We start from the raw sequence: 17,354 nt of genomic DNA, 5'->3' as shown, positions 1-17,354 counted from the left end.
CAATGCTGTTCAAAGGAGGCCCCTCACCTTTTCTTTTTTCTTTTTGTTTTTTCAAGATATCTCCCTTGGCTTCAGAACATCTATTGCCAGTTGGCAAACTTTTCTAGTTATTCAATATGAACTATGAATAACATTTTATTTAAAAGCTGGGCGATTAAGCTTCTTAGACGGAGCCATTTCTTGTCTTATAGATCTAGATACTGGGGTTAATGTGCTCCTCTTGTCTACTTGGTTATTCGCATAAATACATTGGACCACGTTCCAAATATATGCCTCAAATGTAACCTCCATGGGAACTTAATTGACTAAAAAAAAAAAAAGTTGTATTTCCTCTGCTTTCTTTACCCCTGAGTCCTAAAGGCATAGAATAATGGTAGTTAATCTGTTTAGATAATTTAAGACTTAAAGATTAGAAGGCCTATATTGACAATTTCAAAATTCAAGTCTGAGTGCTTTGGCTAAGCAAAGCTTAGGAGATGACAGATATGATAAAAGAACTGCCAAAAACTAGACTTTATTAAAACTAAAAAGTGTGATGTTTTGTGGCTTTGAAAGAAATGATTGTTATAATGCTCACTCAATCCAAATGCGTCCCTAAACAAACAACTAGAGGGGTATTTTATTTTATACTACCTGATATTTAGACACACAATACAGCATTTCACTGTGCTTGCATATATACACACTGATAAATTTTACAGTGGTTTTCAAACCACCTTGCATATATGTAAATATAGTTAATCGGTTAGTATAGTTAGTATAGCTGAACTTCATACTCAATACAAGTGATGTGTACATAATTGTAAACATTTGTGCTATGTACACATCCTCAGTTCTCAATTTTCTGTCATAGCATCAACATTAGATTGCAAGAGGCTGCTTATGAAGCTATAGCCACCACCCATTTTCCTCAGAACTTGTTAAATGTGAGGAACACATACAGATATCCAAATTTACTTAAAAAAAAAAAAAAACCTATTCTGCTTCAAATAATCCCTATTAAAGTTGATTATCATTTAACCTCAATGGGCCATCCTCCATGACAACCCAAATCACTCTGACACTGAGGCTATCCAAATGCTTATTATACATGTAGGAAGGATAAAGTACATTAAACTCCTTTGCATCAAATATGTCCTTTTGAAGTGATTTTTAGACAATTGGTCTGGGAGCACAGTTTGGAAGGAAGATTAAAATGGAACAAGAGGGTTCTAGAAAGAAAAGGGCAAAGAGAGAAAGCAGGTAAAGGAAACACACACACACACACACACACACACACACACACACACACGATTATTTAGTCAGAAAAATCGTTTGTGGCCATAGATTGTGACCTGTGACTTGAGGTTATTTTCAAACTCAACATCCGTTCTCACTTTATTGGCCTTCGTTTTCCTTAATCTATTTCTCCAAATGGATTCTAGAAAATTTGTAGTAAAGGCTACCAAAGTATTTCTTTATAGAATATTGGGGATATTTTATTGAGTACAGATATATGAAGCATTGCATTAAAGATCCCAGGAATGCTCATTTTGGTGCTATTTATCTGAAAAACTATTGTGTTCTTATGAGCTGATTTGTGCATTGTCTTACTTGTCATTTAACCTGGCTCTGTAGTTCATTTTATAAGCTAACTCTACACACATTTCAGAGTCAAAAATAGGTTTTCTCTGGAAAAGCAACACATTTTGGTTATTTGTTGGTCTTTAAAGATGGAAATATGCATTGCATCTTAATTATGAGTATTGGTAAAAATTCTAATCTCTTCAATCTGCTTTTTTTTTTTTTTTTTTTTACCAGACTCCCAAGAGCCTGGCATGTTGTATGTAAGGAGAGAGAATAGCCCTCCTTGTCTTTTTAATTAAAGTTTACGCAGCTTGTAGAAAGTAGTAATTTTCTAGAAAATTAGATCATTTTAGATGACTATAATTCCACTCTTCTATCTTTAACATGGTTCTAAGCAAATCTTGCCCTTTAAGAACCATCAATTATAAAGCGAAGAATATTGAAGAAGTATTCTGAATTTATAGTATTAGGATTTTGCAGTCTGACCCCACCTCCATGAAAGTATGTATAAACGATGGATTGTGCCATTGGTTGGTTTCTGTTGGGCTTATCAGAATAAGACTTGACAATTCTCATTCCTGCTGTGGGAAACAGCATCATTGATTGTTACCTCTCTCCAGATTCTGGGGCTTATGATTCACATGCACAAAAGGGTTTTCTCAAGTCACTGGTCCTCTTTTTCTAAACAAATATTTAACCAGGAAGTAATCAAGGTATTGAACCAAAGGATTAAAAAAATATAACAGCAAAGAAAGGGGGTCCTTTTCTCATTAAAAAAATGTTGGGCTTACTTTTAGGAGAGTCATCTAGAATTTTTAGTGGCTCCCTAATGTCTATAGAGGAAAGACAAGTTCTGTCCGTAGTTTGACATACCTGTGGAAGCTTAGAAGACCTTGGATTCTGGAATCAGACTGCTCAGTGATCTTGAGCAAGTTATTATTATTATTGTTTTCTGAATCTTAGTTTCCTTTTTGTACAATTGGAATAACAATAGAACAAACATCTGGTAATGGTAAAATTAAATGAGATAAGTGCCTGTAAAATGCTTAGCAAGGTACTTTGTGACAAGTAAATGTTCAAAGAATACTAGCTAATGTTTAACATTAGCATTAATATAATGCTTAACAAAGCCTTTTGGTTTCTTCTTCTGCATCTAGAAAACTCTCCCTGGCTCTTGGCTCACCTGGCTAACTTCTCACCTCTCCAACTCTGCTCAAGTAATGCCACTTCTGGGAAATCTTTTCTGATGCTTGAAATTAGATGTCTGTTATTATGTGTTCAAAGCACCCACTGCTTATTTCTTTTATAGCATTTTGTAGATTTTATTGTTATTGATGCTTTAATTATCTGTCTCCCTAATTAGACTATAATCTGTGGCAAGCATAATATAATATTTGTCTTTCTCAGAGCTCATAACTGATGGCTAGTAAATATCCATATGTGTATGTTGAATGAATAAATATTATATCTATTCTTTCTATTTTGCTTGCATTTATCAATATGTTATAATTGGATGGCTTCTTCTACATTTAGTTTTCTCTACTTAGTATCCCTCAAGGAGAGTGCTAAAAGGAACCTAAGTATTATTCCCATAAGCAACTTTGTGAAGAGTTTTGATTGCAGGATCTGTAAAGAATTGTTTGCACTTTTAGGACAAAATATCTTCAATGAGTTTCCCATTTTATTGAAGAACTCATGGACAAGTTGGGTTACCTATCTGAACCTTAGACATTTGACCATGTTATTCAACATATGGCTTATGCATAGTCCTCAGATAGCAATTTGTATTATTTATAGGAGAACTAAGAGTTAGATTTCAACTATCACAATGTCCTGGACAAGTGGGCTTCCAATGGATCCAATTATGCCATTGTTTTAAAAGACATATGCATATGCAAAAGTCATTAACAGAGATGGGAGGGATTATAAACATCTTCAAAAGAACATTAGGCTTGTTTCACTGGCATCTTGGGTTCATACAACTCTTGAACAGAAATACAGGGAAATCCTCATTGTGGCAGGCTAATTTGAGAGAAGACCAGGAGAAACTATAATAAGTCAGAATTATAGAATATTGTAATCTACCGTATAGACAATATTAACACAAGCAGAGACCAATACTCTGTGGCCAAGACCTCATAACTGAGTCTGCTTTAGTGAGTAAGCCAGGATTCTTTGTAATCATTTCATTAATCTTCAGAAACAGTTGTTACCAGAGTGTTTGAAAGCGGTTTGTTTTCTTAAGATTAATCACCCCCTGCAAAGCTTATTTAATTAGATTTGTAAACTCTTTCACCAAAGGAAAAGTTAAGCCAATTTCTCATCTTGGAATTATCAAATATTTCAAAGATACAAGGTCTAAACGTAACTAAAATTTCCTGGAATAACTTAATAAATATATGAGTTAAATGGTAATAATGATGATTCCTTCTGCTCCCATAAACCATAACTGATATTTATCATCTTTCCTCTATCCCCCTCACAAATAAAATGAAGCAGCACAACATTTAAAAAGAAAGAAAGAATTCTACTCCATTGTGGGAACAACAATAGAATTTCCACTGATGATGAAGGAATATTAGGCTCTTCAAAATAAAGAATGATGTAATTATCTTGATTCGGTTGCAGGTCCGGAGAATGGGCCTCATGGAAGCTGCAAGAAAGCCTGAGAATTCATCAGTCTGTTTACTTGCACCCAGGCTGGGCACTCCTATGCCATCATAGGGTCAGTCCTACTCAAAACCCAATAGGGCCCTATCGCCACACTAACCCATTTCCATGAGGCACTTTAGTTAACTGCTCAGACAAAGGAGATTAAAGAGTGGGAAGGAATGGAGAGACAGGAATTTATATTTCACAGTGTGCACAAGACAACGTAGGTATGGGATCTTAAGAATAGAAAATGGTAAATAACTAGTAAGAGAAAAGGTACGATTTGTCATGCAAGTGGATCTTTCCATTTCTGTCACTTTACCAGTACTTCCTGTTTATTTATGCCCCACATCTTTTCACGAAGGATTTGAAGTGGCTTTAATAACTGATATAAAAAAAGAAAACAAATATTTTACTCCTCCCACTCTCACTCCAGATTCAAGCTATGGAGCTGCTTACAGCACGGTGACCCAGTAATTTCTGCCAGTGGAACTATCTTTCACTTGTTTTATGATTAACACAACGACATACATTAAAAAACCCTTGCTTTGTTTCCCCTATGTAGATAATGTTGGTCCAGAAAAAACCTTCTTGCCTCACTCCAAATATCAAAATCAGTTTTTGCCATGTAAATATGGCCTAACCGGTTCACCCATCAGCCATATTTAAAAGAGATTCAAGCAAGAGTCTACAACTTCTCTTGGAAGCCTATTCCTTGTGGTTGCTGAAAGGATAGTGTGAAAACTTTTTATTGTTTCGGATTGGACCTCCCAAGCTTGACTGGGAATTTTTATGCCTGACTACCTAAAATACTCCAAGAAAAACACACAGTTCAAACCACCACATTTTGCTTGCTTTCAGGTTCAAACCCTATAAAACCACCACATTTTGTATGGTTTCCACCCCAAACCATAAGTTGGCATGAGATCCCACGAGATGCTCTGCTCAGGTCTTACTGAAATGTTTACCAACCTTGACAGTATTTCTGGCTAATTTGTCACTAACTTGGAATGCAGGTGAAATAAGCTGAGTTCTTAGCAATAATTTCTTCATTTGGATCCCTTTACTTGACTCCTTGCGCCCCAGCTTGAGTCAGGTTGCAGACATGGAGCCATTTCATTGTCCTGGGTCAATCATTGTTACTTCCTCTGTGACATTCTCCTAATGTTTGCCCTGCCTTGAACTTTTCTAACTTTTTTTCTCTTCAAAACTTACCTCTTCCATTTTTTCCCCCTCATGTTGTACATTTTGAGGTTAAAAGATAAATCTGTTTTTGCAAAGGTGTTAATGAATTTAAAAGTTCTTAGGGAATGCATAGACTGCTCAATCTCGTAAGTTCTTTATGTGGAGCCACAGTCTCTTGATGACCATTTAGAGTTGCCGGATCAAACACAGGATTTTTATTTGCTAAATCTGGCAACCCTATGACCCTTTTATCTCCATCTTCTAGAAACTCCCACCCAGCACGTGCTGAATTGGTTGGCTTAATAACTAAAGGAAAATAGTGGGGAATATGTATCTTAGAATCTTGATTCTCTCTAAATTATATCACATAAGGAAGTGGCTTACCCTATTTCATATATCTCAAGCCTCTGAGTTTTTGATAGAGATTGGGGTAGGCATGGTCCTTGTTTTTCTTCATTCTGCTTTTTTTTGGTGTGATCATTGTTCTAGAAGAGTATCCTTTTTCCTTTAAGGAGCCTATGAGATATAAGGTAGGGAGCACAGTTCACTAAAGGAAGAGCAATCCTGACAGTTGGGTTGGGAGGCCTTGAGAGAGTGGGGAAGCTAACTGATGGCTTCCTGCTGTAATCCTTTCCCTACTAGAAGTGGGAGCTCCCTTGATAACCACAAATATACAAATAGTAGCCTGCTGGGAATTCCTGGGTGCTGAGAGGGGTAGTAATAATAGCAGCTTGGGTTGACTAGAATCTTTTAAAAATAGTCCTAATGCCCCTAAAGTCATCATCGTGAGAATTCTTAAGGCCTCTGCGGAAGGGGAAAAACTGTTTCAACATGTTTATTTTATCATTATGTTAAATTATCAATTCTATTATTATTAAAACTGCTGTAAAATCATAAGGGTGTTTTTCCTTTAAGAGCTTAGAGCCATTGGACATAAAGGCAGTTTTGACTTTGTTTTCATTTATTGCACCTGCTATTTTCTTCAGAAAGTCTCCGGAACTTTCCTAGTACTTTGTTATGCTTCTCCTTGGTGTTAGTGAGTCTCTACATCATATATTAGCATATTACCTGTTCATTTAGAGCTGTGACTGAAGTTTATGATAGATCTATTTTCCTGAATGGCTGTTCCTAAAAGACAAGGGGAATATTTTAATCTTGAGACAAATCAACTTTGAGCCAGACTGAGTCCAGAATTTATTCCTACTCATACATTTCCTTGCGTTCTGTTCCATGAGAGGATTATCTCTGATGCTTGTTCATCTGCTTTCTAGAATCTACCTCTGGCTTCAGGCACATTGACAGATAGAGGAAAACTATGCACTATCTCTCTGGCTACTGAATTCTGTTCTAACAAAACAATGTCAAAATACCTTGAAGTCTCATTCAAGAAAAGCACTCTCAAAGGTGTAGAATTTTGGTTTTCTACACTAAATGGTTAAAAAATTCAAATCTATCTGGAATGGAATCCTGGATTTGTCTCTTTAGTAGCTTCAATCAAGTTGCTTTACTCTTCTAAACTTTAGTTTCCTAGTATGTAAAGGGGAAAGAATTCTATTACTACTACATAGAGTTGTTAGAATTAAATGACCTACTGTGTAGAGCCTAGCCCATATGTAATAAGTGCTCAATGAATGACAGCCCTTATTGTTCAAAATCTGAAACAGAAGATTTTTTTTTCAAACAAAATCTCAGAATGTTTTTGTTCAACAAACATGCTTGCGTGGTCCAGATTGTGCTTGTGGCCATGACGGAAACCATGGTAGTAATGTCCCTACACCTGGCTGGCCACATTCCTGGCCCCGCCCCTGAATGTCCAGCTTCCGGTTTAGCTGGAATTTGGGAGACAAGTCCAGGACACTATTGCACCCTCTGACATAGCCAGGACTATACTAGAGCCTGGTGGGAAGGTGGGTGAGGCCTTCCTGATGCCAAACCAAATTACCTCTGACATTCCCGGCCACTCCTCCTACCTAACTTTCTGGAGGCTGTTTTGGGGACAGTGCATTCCAAGTACGGCCTGGGGCTCTGCTGGATTTCTGGTGCTGCCTCCAAACTCCCAGTGCTCTTCTGGCTCAACCAGAAGTTCAGGTGTGGGGTGGCCCGGTGGTGTGTGCTGGTCTGGGAGAGTGGGTGGGGTGCAGTGGAAAACACTTGAGCAATGAATCTGAGGTCCCAGGGAAGTTCGTTTTGTTTGTTTTTGGTAAGTGGAAGTTTACTTCATGCTACTGATTCTTTGTACATACTCTGTGCTTTCAAAGGAGTCAGTCCCACCAGGAGTATAAAGGCCACTGGAGAAGAGTTGTGAAAGAGTTGATTAGAGAAAGAACGAGGTTGAGGATGGGTTTCTCCCTTCACCAGTCTCTTCTCCTAGCACCTCTCCAACATTGCCTTTCCTCTGGGCATAGAAACTGAAGTTAAAAGGTGGACGGAACCTCAAAATTCTTGTTTTTTCATCTTCGTTTATCCTTTCAATCTTATCTTCCTTTTTTTTTTTTTTTTGGTTATTCTTCTTTCCTAGAGCATAGGAAAAGGACACTTTGAAATTAATACCCAAAACATGTGGGGGAAAAATAACTTCAAAAGAACAAAACAAAGGGGAAACAAGGCTAGTTAAATAAGGAAACTGGAGAGGAGGAGGGGGAAGAGTGAGTCCCACAACCCCAAATCAACAGGAAATGATCCCGAGTTAATATGGAGCAGACAAGGCCTCTTGTCTTAAACTTCAGAAAGGAATTTGATGAAATTTGATAAAATCAAAAAGAAAAATCAGAGAGGGGGAAACCCTCCTTCGATAGTCATGATATCGAACAACTCAAAGTGTTAAGGAAATCTTGGCCATGTGCCTGCAGATGACCCATCCAGATAGACCAAAAGGATGTAGAATTACCTCCTGATATTGGTGATTTTTTTCTTTTTAGTGATAGCCGTGATGTATTTTATATATAAGGTAAGAATTACAACTATAGGCTTGCTATAATAGGCTTTATTTTTTATTGAGCATAAATTTAGTTCATATTTATTTATTCATTTAATTTTTAGCATATTGGAAACATCTTTCAATTCTGGTAGAGTCAGAACAAAATAAAAAGATGATTCCTCTACTTATGGAAGGTATAAATTAAGGGGAGACCCCCCAAATATGAAAAAGCCAACTAACCTAAATCATGATGGTTGCGGGCGGGGAATAGGGAGGAGTTGGTAAACAGGATACAAACTTTCAGCCATACGATGAATAAGGTCTGTGGATGTAATGTATAACACCGTGACTATAGTTGGTAACAATATTATATAATTGAAATTTGCTAAGAGAGTAGAACTTAAATGTTCTAATTAAAAAAAGATAAATACATGAGGTGATGGATGTGTTAATTAACTTGATGGGGGAAATCCTTTTACAGTGTGTACGTATATCAAATTACCACATTGTTCACTTTAAACATCTTGCAATTTTATTTGTTAATTATACCTCAATAAATCCTGAAAAAACTATTAAGAAGAGCAAATATTTTCCCTTTACAGGATTATATTATTTGTATGGATTTGTATAATACACCTTCTAGATGCTGTTGCAATGGTAAAAGACCCTGCTTTTAAAGAACCCCAGGCGTCACATTTCTCCAGCAGAGGGGCACTCCTTGGGGGGTGGGGAGGTGGGGTGGCATTTATTTTCATGCCTCCCATGCTCCGGCAGTCCTGGGCCCACACAGGTGTTTCTCAGTCTAAACCAAACCACGGCGGAGAACACTGAAGGGGATATTCTGAGGAAAAATTACTCATTTGCTTACTTTTGCATAATTTACATCTTGGTAGTAATCTGGTTTAGAATCCTACTGCCAGAAAATTCTAATTAAAAAAAAATTTTTGTTGTTGTTGGACGCTGGTTACATGTCAGTGCTTTAAGTATCCTGGGTGCTCAGTACTCCTCACAGGTGACATCACTTAATGCTTGCACAGCCCAGTGATGTGGGGGTCCTGACTGTTGTACACAGCATCTCATTCATTTCCAGGGCTCAGTACATCTTAAACAATAGCAATAACAGCTGTGAGAGGAATCCAAGGACCAATTTGTTGGAATAAAGCAAAACAGGGCTTTGCCATATGGGAGACATATCTCAGATGGGTTTATTAGATCTAGGGCGATTTTTCTTGTAGCCTAGGGGCTTTCTAGAGGGAATCTGAAATCTTTTTACTATGCACACATCATTGCCAGATGTGGGTATAGTGAAATAAACCTCATCCTGTGTGTGCGTGTCCACACGTGCACATGTGCATTTGTAAAAGTGGCAAGTTCTGGCTCATATACCTAGTGTCAGTTTATCTCAGTCCCACTTTCTTAAGCAAAAATTTCTTCATGAGCCTTCTAATATGCAGCAAGACTTGCTCCCCCATTCCCATCCGAATAAATTATGGGTCATATCATGTTAACTAATATGTAAAATCAGAGGCAGTAAAATAATGCTAAAACATGGTTATTTCATGGGGACCCTGTTAGTCTTGTACTCTCTAATAGTAGGATGTAATGGAGTGCTCCACCAAAACTTAAAAATTCATAACGATTATTGATACTGTTAATCAGAGTTTGCCATGTGAACAGCTCAGGGATCTGTTGTATTAAGCTGTCATGTGGTTGAAATGATACCTTTTTAACTGCCATCGGAGGTAACTGTCAGCAACACCACTTTTGCTCTCCAGCCTGTTATAGCTTCAGGTCCCCAGGGTTTCATCCTGAGTCCAGGGTGATTTGTGCAATATGCTAATGACCTGCCGATTGTCTACACAAAAGCGAAATCGTACACTGCTCAGGCAACACAGTGATTCCACACAAAAGCCAAGGACTGTCTGGTGTCAAAATAATACCATGCTCTAACTTTATAAAGGTTTTTTAACTGACTACAGGTACTATTTAGTGCTAAAGTGTGTGACAGAAATAATGTTTATTCAAATAACTAACAAGTTGGCAGCAGGGAAATTTCAGAAATGTGTGTGTGTGTGTGTGTGTCTGTGTGTGTGTAAAAGATACTGTTTAGATAGCGGGGTTTTTTTTTTTTTCAGATTTTTGGTTCTAATTTTTAAAGAGATAGAAATTACAAATACCTTTGTTTCAGTTATATATTTACTCATGTTTGTGATTATTAAGATATACTTTTAATATATCACCAAAGGGTTTTCTTATCCAATAGTGGGAAATGTGTGGTGAACACTATATTGATGTATCTACCTATTGACCTGCCTCTCTGGTCAACCTCATTGAGCAGGTTTGGTGGCAGGAGGGGGCCAGGTGAAGCTGCCTCAACATTCTATATGGGTGTGGCTGCCCCACAGTGTCTCCCTTCTAAGCCTGAGGATACAGGAAAGAACCTGGGCCAAGAACCCTGAAAAACCATCTAAACCCCTACCCTGCCTCTCTTTTTCCGGTCTCTGTGCTCCACCAGCTCTGCAGTCTGGCCTGTGTGCGTATCTAAAGGGCTGGTGATTCCCTAGGGGACTTGTCACCAGGTCGTTATCTGTGTAATGATGGAGGAAAATTCCTGCTGAGACTCTGACTAGAATTCCAAAGCTTTATTACAAGACTTGGCTTGTTTGCTTGTTCATTCATTCATCTTTTTTTATTCTTTCATTCATTTTATGACTATTTTAAACCTGTTGTTATATACCAAGCACTATGCTAACCACTGGGATTATAATGAAGAATAAGATTTAGTCTCAGCTCTCAAGGCTCCATGTAGTCCTGTAGTAGCAAGTGATATACTGGCAATTATCAAATACTTGACTGTCAAGGATTGCTATGAACTCAGTCCTGAAAGGATTTAAAGAGAATATCCGTTGCAACATGTTGCCAAAATGAAGTTTCCTCTACTAGACTGTAAGCTTGCTTAGGGCAAGAATTGAACCTTGTTTTTAGAATTTTTTTTATTGCCCTGAGCACAGGAAGCACATAGAGCGTATGTTCAATAAAATGTTAGTGAGTTTTTTGGTATGTTTAAGAAAAGAATTTATAGCAATGGACCATAAATTGGAGATGCCAAGAGTAGGGGCTTTGGGGTCAGTTATGGGTTTGACTTCTACTGATATAGCTCTCCCTTAGTAACCAGTGACAGCATTTGCCCCATGAAATTTATTCATCCATTTCAAAACACGTATATTTAGCACCTATGATATGCCTGCATATGCACTTGGTATTGTGGATTCAAGACTGAACAAGATAGAAACAGGATCTTTCCTGAAGTAGCCACAGTAGAGGGAGTGTAGCACTGAACAAACATATAGAGAGGATTCTACCAATGTGTGTTAAGCTTTGTGAGGAAGAACTACTATTGTTGCCTAAACTGCTTCAGGGGAGGGTTTAGAGGTCAGAAGGAAGAGTGCTCCAGGTCATAGGGATGACATGCAAAGGCCTGGAGAGGAGATTGATCCTGGTGCCTTCCAGAGACTTAAATATATTCAGTCATTGAATGGTCACCTGCAGTGAGAGAAGCTTGAGATGAGGCTGGGAGGTGAGCCAGGCCAGATCCTGAAGGATCTCCTAAGGAATGCTAAGTAGTTTGTACTCCATTGAATATCAAAGGGAATTTATTGAAGGGATTAGAGCAGGAGAGTGTCACAATGAAATCTGCATTTTAGTACTATTGCTTGGGCTATATATTGACTGAGAGATGGAGAGAGTGAGAGATATACCATTAGGCAGGGTTTTGCAGTAATCCAGGTGGAAGATGGCTCGTTGTCAGTGGGGTATAGTGGAAAACGCATAAGCTTGAGAATCCAGCAAGGCTTAGCTCTAAAATTTTCTATGTGACTTTTAGCAATAAATTATTTTACATCCCCTCTCCCCACTTTCTTCTGCAAAATGGAGTAACTTTGCCTATCTGATATTAAACTTACAATACTGTAGATAAGCTACCAGGTGGTATATGACATACACGTAAGCGACAGTCCCTTCCTGTTGCTATTAATAATACTCCTTTCTCCCAGCTTGTATTTCTCCTCCTTTAAAGTACAACTTTATGCTTTTCAATACGACGTTTTGTTACTGTTCTTGGTCCTTTTCATCTCCCGACTGTGTGTATGGCAAAGATGCCTCCTTTTCCCCTCTTCTGCTTTGTGACTATTACAGTTCTTCCAGAATGTTCTGGGCCATTATGAGTTACCTCTGAAGAAGTTGGTTCTGTGGAATGCTATGTTCCAGTGTGGGCAATGTTATAACCAATGAAAACCAAGCTTGGTAAAGGTGAAAATCTTTGCTCTCTTCCCTTTCAGAACTTTCTGGTAACTGCATTCTTCTTTTCACACCCTCAGAATGTAGCTCTGGTGCTATCTTTGGCTGTCCTCAGGGCTGCTTCATAAGCACTTGTGGAGAGAGACTGTTGTATTTTTTATTTCATTTTGTTTTTTACAGAACCAACCCCATTTTCACTCTGAGAACATTTCAAAATCCTGTCATATTTTCTTTTCTGACATCTCTAAAACTCATCTTTTCCCATTGGTCTCCAATAGCTAAAATCCTTTCCCATATTTCGGCCCTCTTTTTTTTTTTTTTACTCCTTATAAACACCTCTATTGTGGTCTCTATTCTTGAGTTTTGTCTCTGTTAAAGAATCTTCTTTGTGCTGTCATTATGCCATCCTTTTAAAATGCCTTCACTGATTTCTCTCACTGCATTAAATCTGGACTTTGGGGACCTTCACTGCTCTCCATTGCCTGATTTTTTTTCCCCTGCTGCTTTCTTATTTCTTCTTAATTTCTTAATACCTGACCTCTTTATATGTGTTCTTATTATTTCCCTCATTTACATTTTTGTTTTCTTAGGCAGTTTTCAAGCTGCTTCCTCCCCAGCCAAGAACATTTCCTTTTCTTTTTATATGCAAACCCAGCCTCACACAAGTTGTATCCTGAGACACCTCTTTTATTTCTCTCACAGCTCTCTTCCTCACATTTGCTGATGTCTCCCTCTTCATCATGGTCTTTTCTTTATCAAGTGATGCTTTGGCTTTGTAGTAGAATGTATGTATATGCTCTTTTGATATGAGCAGATCTACCATTTATTAAGGACAGTCTTTGCTGTTGATTTAAGTCCGTTCTCTTGTCTCCATTGCCACTGCCTTGGTTTGGGGCTGACAACTGCAGTCACTTCGCATTTGGTTTCAATGTCTCAGCTCTCTTTCCCAGCTGTTCTACACTTCACATTGTTCTCAGAAATGTTTTTCCGATCTTGTGCCTTGCTCTTCTTAAACAAAACAAAATAACAAAGCTTCCGCTTTCCCTGGCCTGTAGAATAAGATTTACCCTCCTTAGTGCAACAAGAGTCTTCCTACCACGGTCCTTCCTCATTGTTCCGGACTCACCCTGTCACTTTTTTACCCCAGTCCCAAATTCCTGTCATACAGAGCTGGTCAAGGAAGCCTTTTACTCTCTACAGAGATTAGAGTGGGCTGCTATAGGCCAAATGTAACCTGAAGAATCCTTTGCCATTTTTTAAAAACTAACCATGTAAAAATCTGTTTTTCTGGTTTCTCTCAGAAAATATGGCAATTCTGCACCATGTACCCACTTGACAGCAGAGGGTTGGAGTTGAATGGTGACCGGCTCTGTAGATGAAGTGGGCTCTTCTCCAAGTTGCCAGTTTCTGCCGCTCCCTTTTGTATGCCCAACATTGAGGTAAAGTGTCATTTGCCATCTATTATTGCTCTTGTGCTTTGTTTGGCCTTGTAATATTAAGAGAAAATGGTACCACATCTCCATAGATAAATAAAAGATGAGCAGATACTGTTTTGCATTTTAAGAAACATATGAGGCCCACTTCACGCGTTTATCCCCTATAGGTTTCTGGGTTTGGATCTCTGACAAAGTAGCTTAATACTAAAGATCTGAGTTCAAATTATGATCCCATCACTTGCTAGCATGTGCTTTGGACGTGTTATTTAAGCATATCTACGTCTCACTTTTCACTTCTGTAAATGGGGATAACAATAGTGTGTACCTCATACAGTTTTTGTGAAGATTATGAGATAATCTATGTAGAGAATTTAGTAGAAAGTTCAAAACATAGAAAGCATTCAATAAATCTTAGCTACATTGTTATCACTATTCTTATTCTATTTTTCCCTTATCTAATGGTGGGAATATCAGATCCATGAGAGTCGTGGTTTTATGCAGTCTTTCGGTGCCCGTTTAACCACACCTCCCTAACTATCAGTTTTGCCACTTCCTAGCTGTGGGCCCGGTCAAGTTATTTAATCTCACTCTGCATTCATTTCCCCATCTGTAAAGTGTTAACAATACAATATAATAATAATAATAGTAGTAGTATCTACATCTTTGGTTATGATGTATCATCTGCGATAACTATGTAATGTGTATTACAGGTGTCTGCACATAATAAGTAGGTAGTAAATGGTAGCTATAATTGTCATCAGCTGTCCTGGCAAAATTTTGCCTCTGTTGTCTCAGGGATGTCACCTGATAACTGTGGGGACCCAGGGAGCCAGGTGATCCACCCGTATGTGATATGTAGTATTCACATATGGACTTTTCAAAAATTGAGATATAATTCACATATCATAAATTCACCCTTAAAATGTATAACCCAGTGGTTTTTAATATATTCCCAAAGTTGTGCAATCATCACAGCTATCTAATTCCAGAATGTTTTCATCATTCTCCCTCTTAGCTGTCATTTTTCAAACCTACCCCCCCAGCCCTTGGCAACTGCCAGTCTCCTTTCTGTCTTTATGAATTTTTGCATTCTAAATATTTCATATAAATAGAGGCATACAATAGCTGGCTGCACATGGGTTTTTGCCTGTGTGTTTCCCTGAGGAATAAAGTTGCACCCTTTTCAAGAAAACAAATTTCAACTGGGAAGATGAAGGAGCCCTAAGTAGGAAGCAGGAAGTAGGAAGATAATGTGGGTCAAGACCGACCTCGGAGGAACAAAACCAAGGAGATTTCAGTTCTAGGAGCCAAGCTGAGTAGTTGGGAATGTTGAGGGCCTGCCAACCATGAGTATAAAATGCAACCACGCTAGATTCCTGTGCATTCTTCTCAGCTTGGCCCTCAAAAAACACTGTAAGGATCTCAAATACTCATCTGTGAATTTACCTGGCAGTTGGTTAAAAGTACAGATTCTGGGGTCTTCCTCAAGCTCACTGAATCGGTGTCACCAGGGTAGGAGATTAGGATTGCCACGAGACTCTGCCAGTGAGTATGGAAATCATTGAATTACGTGGGACATGCTTGTATGACACTGAGCTGTGTTGCCACGTTGCATCTTCAATAACACTACTGTGTCATGTTGATACTCTTCTCAAGTATACGTGTCTGATCTTCCTAATAGATTGTTTATAACTAGGCCTTACTTTGTCCATGTCAGCCCTGGGCTCAGCATATGTTGGAAGGTTCTATACAGGAACGTGGAGGGGATTGCTGGGATACTGCTAGTCACAAAGTCATTAAGGTCAACAGGGCCTAAGAGGAGATCTTCCTTGTACATTTTAAGCATTCTTTGCTTGAGGCCCTGGTGTTTGCCTTCAGGACTTTGACTTGTGCCCCAGTGGTCGAGAGCCTTTGGATCTTTGGGCTTCAGTGGATGTCCCCAGAGCAGTCCCTCAGGGGACTTTTCAACTGGTTGCAACGGGTGCTGATAAATAGAAGAGTGACAAGGGAAGCGCTTGGGAGTGGTTCCTACATCTCATAGATTGGAATACCCTTGGGAGTCTGTTAACATTTCTGTGCCTCCCCAGACCCACTAAACCAGGATGTCTAGGAAGGGCCAGTACTATTCAGATACTTCCCAAATGCTGCTCTAGAGTTTGAAGAACATGATTCACCTTCCTGTGCCTGGAGTGAAAACAAAGTGTTGCGCTTGTGAGGACTTAGCTAGGTTGTGGACTGGGATCTGGGAGACCTAAGCTCCATCTTGGCTCTACTTTTTAGTAGGTCCCATTGTGACACTGGGTAAGCCACTCACTTTTCAGTTTGCTTCTTTGTAAAGTAAGAAATTTGGACCAGGGTTAGATACCTGGAATACAGACACAATCACTGGCATTTGTAGGCGCCTCCTCTGTAGGCTCAGGTGTCAGTTCTAGACAATCTTCCTCTTCAGATGGGCTCTGAGGACAGAATCGCTATCTCGGGCTGGGTTTAGCAGCTGCGCAGTGTCATTGGAGGCAAAGGCGCTGAATCTCACTGTTTGGAGGTTTGGTCGCTGGCGTGGAATGGTGGTGAGATTAAACAAGAAGCGTGGGAAGCCCCACCCCTTTCCTTGCTCATCTGTCCCCTTTTCTCACTTCTTCCAGTATTTCTGTAATTAAGAGTTTCATGTGTATGGGCTCCATTTTTAAATTGGAAGTATCCCATGGGAATGTTAAAGCCACTAATTGATAATACTCTAACATTTGAGTAAATTTAGTAACTAAAAGACTTTCTGTTTAAATAGTATTCTGAATGAAAGAAATTTGAGTGGGTGGATAATAGTACGTGTATACGGGGTTCCTGGAGCCTGAGAAGGGGGACAGAGTGGGACAGCAGGAAAGGGGTTGACAGCCAGACAGACACTGATTTTGCAGTTTTGCCCAGTTCCTTGGTGATGCTGCTATAATATATTTCCTGTTATGCTTTTGGCAGAAATGCCCTAAACTCGTGATGCTTCATCCAGACCATCTTATCATTCTGTCTTATGTTGTTAATTACTCTAGAAATCGATCATTTTGTTTACCCAGGAGCTGGATGAAGCTTGAGTTACTGTCCTTTTAACTTTCGTGGGATCTTAAATCCAAGTTTAGCCCCTCCCCAAATGTAGTTATTTATTCAGCACTCAGGTCACAAAATCACAACTCCACAGGTCATCTCTATGAAATACTGTGAAGCAGCAGCAGCAGCTGTTTTGGGAGTCTGTGGCTCCCTTTCCTTTTCCTGAGTGTGCCTCTTCCCAGCCCACTCATTCTGCACCCTTTCTG

At 38.9% G+C, this 17,354-nt stretch overlaps 1 long non-coding RNA gene across 2 annotated transcripts in view; it reads left to right on the top strand.

Moving 5' to 3' along the window:
- LOC107504476 overlaps positions 1-17,354 on the top strand; it is a 52,594-nt gene that overhangs the window by 22,758 nt on the left and 12,482 nt on the right. For both annotated transcript variants that reach the window (XR_001595492.2, XR_001595491.2), the window contains exon 2: positions 13,918-14,055. This is a non-coding gene — a long non-coding RNA (uncharacterized LOC107504476). The remainder of the gene's footprint in view (positions 1-13,917; positions 14,056-17,354) is intronic.

This window comes from Rousettus aegyptiacus, unplaced genomic scaffold (genome assembly GCF_014176215.1).
Source record: "Rousettus aegyptiacus isolate mRouAeg1 unplaced genomic scaffold, mRouAeg1.p scaffold_m13_p_13, whole genome shotgun sequence".
Lineage (NCBI taxonomy): Eukaryota > Metazoa > Chordata > Mammalia > Chiroptera > Pteropodidae > Rousettus > Rousettus aegyptiacus.
Note: the sequence above shows the minus strand (reverse complement) of the source record. Positions and strands in the feature narration are given on the sequence as shown.